The sequence below is a fragment of the Numenius arquata genome, chromosome W (genome assembly GCF_964106895.1).
Source record: "Numenius arquata chromosome W, bNumArq3.hap1.1, whole genome shotgun sequence".
Lineage (NCBI taxonomy): Eukaryota > Metazoa > Chordata > Aves > Charadriiformes > Scolopacidae > Numenius > Numenius arquata.
Window position 1 is genome coordinate 34,259,642 of NC_133615.1, and position 8,555 is coordinate 34,268,196.

At 46.8% G+C, this 8,555-nt stretch overlaps 1 pseudogene; it reads left to right on the plus strand.

The window, feature by feature from the left end:
- Positions 1-1,532: 1,532 nt before the first annotated feature.
- LOC141476596 (uncharacterized) lies at positions 1,533-8,195 on the plus strand (annotated as a pseudogene).
- The last annotated feature ends 360 nt before the right edge of the window (positions 8,196-8,555 follow it).

Here is an 8,555-nt window from a genome sequence, read left to right on the forward strand (position 1 = left end):
GAGCTTGGAAACCCCTCTGTACAGCGCGATCCAACCCTCGCCTCGAGCTTACCTCAGTTCTCGTCACCTGTGCTGGTGCTGCCGCCGCCTCGCCGACCGGCAATCCTAAAGGGAACTGCTCCACCAGAAGGAGTCGCACAGAAACCTACTATCAGAAAATGGTATGCCTATCTAACAGGAGTTGCAGAAAATATGCAGTTAACCGAAGGACACACTAAGGGTTCCAAATTGCAGATGCCCATAAACACAGACCCTTTAGCGTTACAGCAACCTTTTAAACCTTCACCCATTCTGGATGCACCACCCCTCACTGAGAATACCCCAACAGAAAACATTTGGTTTACAGATGCTTCTGCAAAAAGAGTAAATGGCAAATGGCAATATAACGCTGTTGCATTAGATATTACCTCTGGCAAACAAGTAATAGAGGAAGGTGAAGGCAGTGCACGAGTAGGAGAAATAAGAGCAGTCATTTTGGTGGCACAGAATGGAGCAAAAATTATATATGTAGACTCTTATGCTGTATGGGTCGGTGCCACACAGTGGCTCTGTCAGTGGAAAACCTTAAACTGGGAAGTAAATGGATCCCCAGTTTGGAGAACCAAAGACTGGCAATTATTGCTAGATATAGCCAGGAAAACACCTTTTAAGATTGGATGGGTTAAAGCTCATGCTAAGGATAATCAACCAGCCACAAAGTGGAATCAGAAGGTAGATGAGCTAACCAGAATTAGTAAAGTCACCTTAGATTCAGAATGCTATCGATTGGGAGAATGGTTACATCAAAATTTAGGCCACACAGGTAAAGAAGCACTTTTTGCTGCACAGAGTAAAGGCTGGCCTATAAACAGGAAAACTCATGAAACTATTCTTACAGAATATCCCCAGTGTAGACTGAGATTGCAGACAGATCATCCTGCTAAAGCACCACCTCTACATATCAATGAAGGGAAAACTTTATGGTCTACATGGCAAATTGATTATATTGGACCATTCAAATCCTCTGCAAGATACCGATATATCCTCACAAGAGTGGAGGTAGTCTCCAGCTTGCTTATGGTCACTAAGTGTCAGAGAGTCCATGGAAAAAAATACAGTGCAAGGACTATCATGGTGGTTCTCAAGTCTACCTACTCCTGATGTTATCCAAAGTGATAATGGCTCCCATTTTTCATGTAAGGAAGTACAAAATTGGGCAAAACAACAGGGAATTAAATGGGTATTCCACACCCCATACTACCCTCAATCAAATGGGATGGTAGAACGAGCTAATGGTTTATTGAAAAATAATCTCAAACCATATGAGGCTCAATGGGATAGGAGACTTTCTAAAGTAGTCCATCAATTAAATAATTGATACGGGCTCACTGGAAGCCCTGTAAACCGAGCATTCTTTGTAAAAACTGAGCTCGGTGCTCCATCCACTGACAAAAGAGAATATCTGACAACATTACAGCCAGGACAGCCTGTGATGGTCAATTTACCAGTCATAGGTACTGTGCCTATGACTTTAATTAAACCTCGTGGCCCACATGCCTGGGAAGCTACTGATAGCAGTGGTACAAAACACAGAATTAGTGCACAATGGATTTTTCCTTCTTTTTAACGGGGTAACCTGTTCAGACTCTCCCCACCGAAACAAGTCTTCGTTTTCTCTTACAGCACCCTGCAGGATGGCAAACAGAAATGCTGTGTTCGTGTTAATATTCCAAACCTCAACAATGCTGCTTCTAACCTGTGGTCAAAGAACTCTAGAATGGCCATGGTCTCAAGCTCGTGTTAAGTATACTGGGAGTATGGGAATACACTCTCTACAGACCACGTGGAGAGCGACAGCGGCAGCGGTGAGTGCTGCGGCTTTAAATTTGATTTAGATCGAGACGGAGAGGGGGCTTCCCAGAGACAGAGAAGCTGAAGGAGAGCGGAGAGACCCGAAACGAGTCGGGAATCTCGCGAGGGAGCCGAGAGGCTGACGTGGCTGGGGGCGGGCCGGGCGAGCCGTGGCAAATTTAAAAGCGGCTCCAGCTGCAGCAGGTTCAGAGCGCGTGCCGGGCGCACATGAGCGCAAGGGCGGGTACATTAGCGCGCAGGCGCACGTGCGCAGAGCGTGTGGGGCTCGTGCACAGGACAAAGAGGGAGAGTCTGAGGGCAAATGGTCCATTCAGGCTCAGGAGAGGAAATGGCAACGAAACGCCCCAAAGCCCCTGTGAAGAAGAATGTGGGAACTCAGACCGAGCTCCCGCGCCAAGACGTGGCCGTACAGGGCCCTGGCTGCACCGAATGCCTGAGCCTGGCTGTGGTACCACAGGGACCCAGAGACACCCATTGTGTGCGATGTGAGCAGATAAACGACCTGCTCAGGCAGGTGGTGGAACTGAGAGAAGAGGTGGAAAGGTTAAGAAGCATTAGAGAATGCGAAAGTGAAATAGACTGGTGGAGCCGTACCCTGAGGCAAAGGCAGCAAGAAGAGGCTCTAATAAAAGTAGATGATCCCCTCCCACCCTGTCACCAGGCAGAGAGAGGGGACTTAATAGAAAGGGGGGAATGGAGGCTGGTCCTTCCTCGGAGAGGCAAGCGGAACCCCCAACAGCCTCCCTCACCTCCCCAGTTACATCTGCATAATAGGTTCAGAGTTCTGGATTTTGGGGACGAGGTAAATGAGAACGAAGAGGACGATCTACCCAGTGAGGCACCCAGGACTAGTCACCCACCCCCATGCCTCAGGAACTCATCAACCAAGAAAAAAAGAAAGGTGATTATAATAGGTGATTCCCTTCTGAGTGGAACAGAGGGCCCAATCTGTAGACCAGACCCGTCCCACAGGGAAGTCACCTGCCTCCCTGGGGCCAGGATTAAGGATATACAGAGGAAAATTCACTCCCTGGTTCAGCCCTCAGATTATTACCCACTACTGATATTTCAAGTAGGCAACGATGAGGTAGCTACCAGAAGCCTAAAGGCAATGAAAAGGGACTTCAGAGTGCTGGGACGACTGGTCAAGGGATCAGGAGCACAAGTGGTGTTCTCTTCTATCCCACCAGTCACAGGGATGGATGGGGGGATAAATAGGAAGAATCAAAAGATCAACTCATGGCTGAAAGACTGGTGTAAATGGCAGGACTTTGGATTCTTTGATCATGGGCAGATCTACAGCTCACCAGGCATGCTGGCAGCAGGTGGGGGAAGCCTAACCCAAAGGGGAAAAAGGATACTGGGACAAGAATTAGCAGGGCTCATTGAGAGAGCTTTAAACTGGATTTGAAGGGGGACGGGGTTGGAACCAGGGTTACTAAAGTGGTGCCCGGGAATAGCGTGCCAGTGCTAGTAGGTAAAGGTGCCAGCAAGGCCTTGCAGCCTGTTGCAGCAGTTGATGAGGGAGAGAAGGACACACGTGGCAGTGAAGACATGAGTAGTGATAAGATGGTAACTGCAGAAATGTCTGCATGTGAACAGGTGGGAATTAGTGCTTGCCCTCCCAGAAAAATAGTGGGACGATTAGCCCAGCTGAAGTGTATCTACATGAATGCACGCAGCATGGGCAACAAACAGGAGGAGCTGGAGGCCATCGTACAGCAAGAAAACTATGATGTAGTTGCCATCACAGAAACGTGGTGGGAGGACTCGCATAACTGGAGTGCTGTGATTGATGGTTACCAACTTTTCAGAAGGGACAGGCAAGGAAAGAGAGGTGGTGGGGTGGCCCTTTATGTTAAGAGCAGTATTGTATGCCTCGAACTTAGCAATATGCACGATGACAGCGTTGAGTGTCTATGGATAAGAATTAAGGGGAAGACCAATAAGGCAGACATCGTGGTGGGAATTTGTTATAGACCCCCAAACCAGGATATAAAGGCAGATGAAATATTCTATAAGCAGCTGGCAGAGGCCTCACGATCACTCCCCCTTGTACTCATGGGGGACTTCAACTTCCCAGATATCTGCTGGAAATATAACACAGCAGAGAGGCAACAGTCCTGGAGATTCTTGGAGTGCATGGAAGACAACTTCCTAACGCAGCTGGTGAGAGAACCGACTAGGGAAAGTGCCCTACTGGACCTGCTGATAGTTAACTCAGAAGGTCTTGTGGGGGATGTAAACGTTGGAGGTCGTCTTGGACAGAGTGACCATGAAATGATACAATTTTCAATTCTTGCTGAAGCAAGGCGGGGGGCCAGCAAAACTGCCACCTTGGACTTCCGAAGGGCAGACTTTGGCCTCTTCAGGAGCATGGTTGAAAGCGTCCCTTGGGAGACAGTCCTGAAGGGCAAAGGTGCCCAGGAAGGCTGGTCGCACTTCAAGGAGGCACTCTTAAAAGCCCAGGAAAGAGCCATACCCAAGTCCCAAAAATCAAGCAGGAAGGGAAGAAGACCAGCCTGGCTAAATAGAGAGCTTTGGCTGGAGCTCAGGAACAAAAAGAAGGTTTATGATCTTTGGAAAAAGGGCCTGGAAGGCAAGGAGAAATACCAGGAAGCGGTGAAGATATGCAGGGGGAAAATTAGAAGGGCCAAGGCTCAAGCCGAGCTCATCTTGGCCACTACAGTTAAGAATAACAAAAAGGGGTTTTTTTGGTATGTAAACAGTAAAAGGAAGATTAGGGATAATGTGGGCCCACTGAGGAATGAGATGGGCACCCTAGTGGTGGAAGACACGGAGAAAGCAGAGTTGCTGAATGCCTTCTTTTCTTCAGTCTTCACTGCTAAGGCTGTCCCCCATGAATCTCTGGCCTTGGAGGCAAGGGGGAGGGTATGGAGAGAGGAAGTTTTTCCTCCAGTAGAGGAGGACCAGGTTCGGGACCACTTGGCCAAACTGGACATTCATAAGTCCATGGGCCCTGATGGGATGCACCCACGAGTGCTGAGAGAGCTGGCAGATGTCATTGCTGGGCCACTCTCTATCATCTTTGAAAGGTCATGGAGAACAGGAGAGGTGCCTGAAGACTGGAGGAAGGCCAACATCACTCCAGTCTACAAAAAGGGCAAGAAGGAGGACCCTGGGAACTACAGACCAGTTAGTCTCACCTCCATCCCTGGGAAGGTAATGGAGAGACTCATTCTAGATGTCATCTCCAAACAAGTTGAAGAGCGGGGGGTTATTGGAAGTGGGCAACATGGGTTTACCAAGGGTAAATCATGTTTGACCAATCTGATAGCTTTCTACGATGCTATAACTGGTTGGTTGGATGAGGGGAGAGCAGCAGATGTCATCTACCTTGACTTCAGCAAGGCTTTTGACACTGTCTCCCATAGCATCCTCATTGGGAAACTAAGGAAGTGTGGGCTGGATGAGGGGACAGTAAGGTGGACTGAGAACTGGCTGTGTGACAGGACCCAAAGGGTAATGATTAATGGAGCAGGTTCAAGCTGGAGGCCTGTAACCAGTGGTGTCCCCCAGGGGTCAATACTTGGTCCAGTCCTGTTCAACATATTCATCAGCGACCTGGACGAGGGGACAGAGTGTATCCTCAGTAAGTTTGCTAATGATACCAAACTGGGAGGGGTGGCCGACACCCCGGAGGGTCGTGCTGCCATCCAGCGAGACCTGGACAGGCTGGAGAGCTGGGCAAGGAAGAACCTCATGAGGTTCAACAGGGAAAAGTGTAGGGTCCTGCACCTGGGGAAGAAGAATGTTAGGCACCAATACAGGTTAGGTGTGGACCTGCTGGAGTCAAGTTCTGAAGAGAAAGATCTGGGGGTCCTGGTAGACAGCAAAATGACAATGAGCAAGCAGTGTGCTCTTGTGGCCAGGAAGGCCAATGGAATCATGGGCTGCATAGGGAAGAGTGTGGCTAGTAGGTCGAGGGAAGTCATTCTCCCCCTCTGCTCTGCACTGGTGAGGCCACAACTGGAATACTGTGTCCAGTTCTGGGCTCCCCAATTCAAGAGGGATAGGGAACTACTGGAAAGAGTCCAGCGAAGGGCAACGAGGATGATTCAAGGATTGGAGCATCTCCCTTATGAAGAAAGGCTGAGAGAGCTGGGACTCTTTAGCCTGGAGAAGAAAAGGCTCAGGGGAGACCTTATCAATGCTTATAAGTATCTGAAGGGTGGGTTGAAGGAGGAGGGAGCCAGACTCTTTTCAGTGGTTGCCAGTGAGAGGACGAGGGGCAACGGGCACAAGCTGGAACATAGGAGGTTCCACTCAAATATGAGAAAAAACTTCTTTACGGTGAGGGTGACAGAGCCCTGGAACAGGCTGCCCAGGGAGGTTGTGGAGTCCCCTTCTCTGGAGATTTTCAAGACCTGCCTGGATGCAGTCCTGAGTAACATGCTCTGACATGCTCTGGGAAATCCTGCTTCGGCAGGGGAGTTGGACTAGATGATCTTTATGGTCCCTTCCAAATCTAAAAAAATTCAGTGAAATTCAGTGAAAGGGAGATTTAAATCTTTCCCCTGTGGTCATGCATGGAAGCAAAGTATACTTAGAAAACGAATGGAGCTGGGATACAGATGGAGCTGATAGAGTTCTCCGACTTCAGGGAACGGCAGGGAAAAGAATTCAAATAGGGTGCCGGATGATCAATGGGTCTACCCATGAGAAAGCATCTCAGATTTCAGTATACAGCACTGTATCAAACCCAATAATAAATGGTACGAAACATTATGCCTCTGAAAAATTGGACTGTTGGTACAATTTTACCTTAGTACAACCTGGTTTTGTAGTCTGTCTCTGGGCTCACTATCGTGAGGGACTATAATTTAAATTCAAAATTGACATCACCGAGCCTCATACGACAACATCCACACCGATTGTAAAGGATGAGGAAACTCTATCCCCACAAATTTCCGAAATTGGACCATATGTGATCAAAAATACAGGCCAACAATGAGTGTTATTTAATCCATAATGGTCTCTTAAATGAGTAGAATTACTGATGCAAATTAACATCTCTACCATCAAACCAGCCTGTTCATCATTCTTGAGTACATCCTATGCAGGATGGTTAGCATGGTTACATGGGCGAACACTCATGTCTCCAAGATGAACAAAGAGAGATGTGACTGGTGTCATAGGGACGGGATTAGGAGTCTTAAATAGTATAGATGCTGAAGTACTTGCAAATAAACTGAGCATAACAACAAATGTTTTAAACAAATTGGAACACCCATTGCGATCTTCTCTATTAGCACTAGGAACTAACCAATGGCTCTTATCTGATGTATTGCCTCAGTGGGAAAGAATTAATAAGAGGGATCACCAATTGATTGTGGATGCACTTGGTGTAGCCCAAACCAATGTTTCTCTAGCTCTTAGTTGTATCCAAGCTCAGCTGTGGATGCAATTTACGGTAGCAGCAATTATACAAGAAGGTGAAGAAGGTACCTTACCCACTGAAATTCAAAAAATAATCTGGGATAATGCAACTGAATTTGAAAGGAAATTCCAATCCTCGTGGCATTTAGTCAATTTTACTTATGACTCCATCAACAGCAAAGCTACAGCTTTTGTCCTACCAATACGCGATGCTTCGGTATACACCATATACCAAATCACTGCACTAGGATTAAATCACAATGGAACTATACTCTGTCCATTAGAACACAGAGTGTGGGCCCAATGGAATGGGAACAAATGGCAGACTGTTGATGTTAAGGCATGTGTTGTACGGGAACAACAAGGATTTATTTGTGAGAGTATCACCATCAAAGCCCAAGACGTTTGTCTCGGTACTGAACAGAATGTTTGTCATTTTGAAATACATCTCGATGAAAACCCTGAAACTGTACTTATATATATTGGGAAAGGATGTGTTTGTATGAGAACCCTTTGTAGTACTATATTCGTAGATAACCTTACCATAGATACAAGTAATCACTCAAATGTTTGTTTGTAACTTTACTAGAGTTATGGGATGTGACTTCAGTTATTCAGTTCCTGTTACATCTTATCAATGGCTACAATCTAATTATACATTGATTTGAGATTTGTTGCCTACCCCCATTGGAATGAATCTTACATTGGTGAAGAAACTTTTACAACATGATGACCTGTGTCAGCTGCTAGAACGAATCCGAAACAATGGACACAAAACTCTAATCACTGTTCAGCATGATACAGAAGAGATACACCGTGTTTTCAAAAGAATGAAGGATGGAGAACGCTATTGGTGGGAAATTCTTCTTGGATGGTTACCAACAGCAACAGGACTGTTTAATCGTATGCTTCACCCAGTTGTAATTTTGTTGGTTCTAATTTAATATGTTTGACACTTATAGTTATGTTCTATATAAAGGTTTGGTACTTGACCAAACAAATAACCCAACTTCAACCACCCAGAACATACAAATTAACAAATAACAAATAGCAGTGCTTTACTGTCTACTTACCGTGGATCTCTAAGGACACAAACTATCAATATACTGTTTATGGCACAGAGGCAAGAGGTGACCGTACCACCACTCTGTGAAGGTAAGATGAGTTGACTATAGTCACAGGGTGGAGTGTGGCGGTGTGCTCTCCCTGGTTTTCCCCCTCTCACATCCCCCCTCCCGGCTCCTGCTCAAGCCATAACCATCAGTGGGAGTTGTGATGAGTTGCACCTGGACTTTGGGGGATGG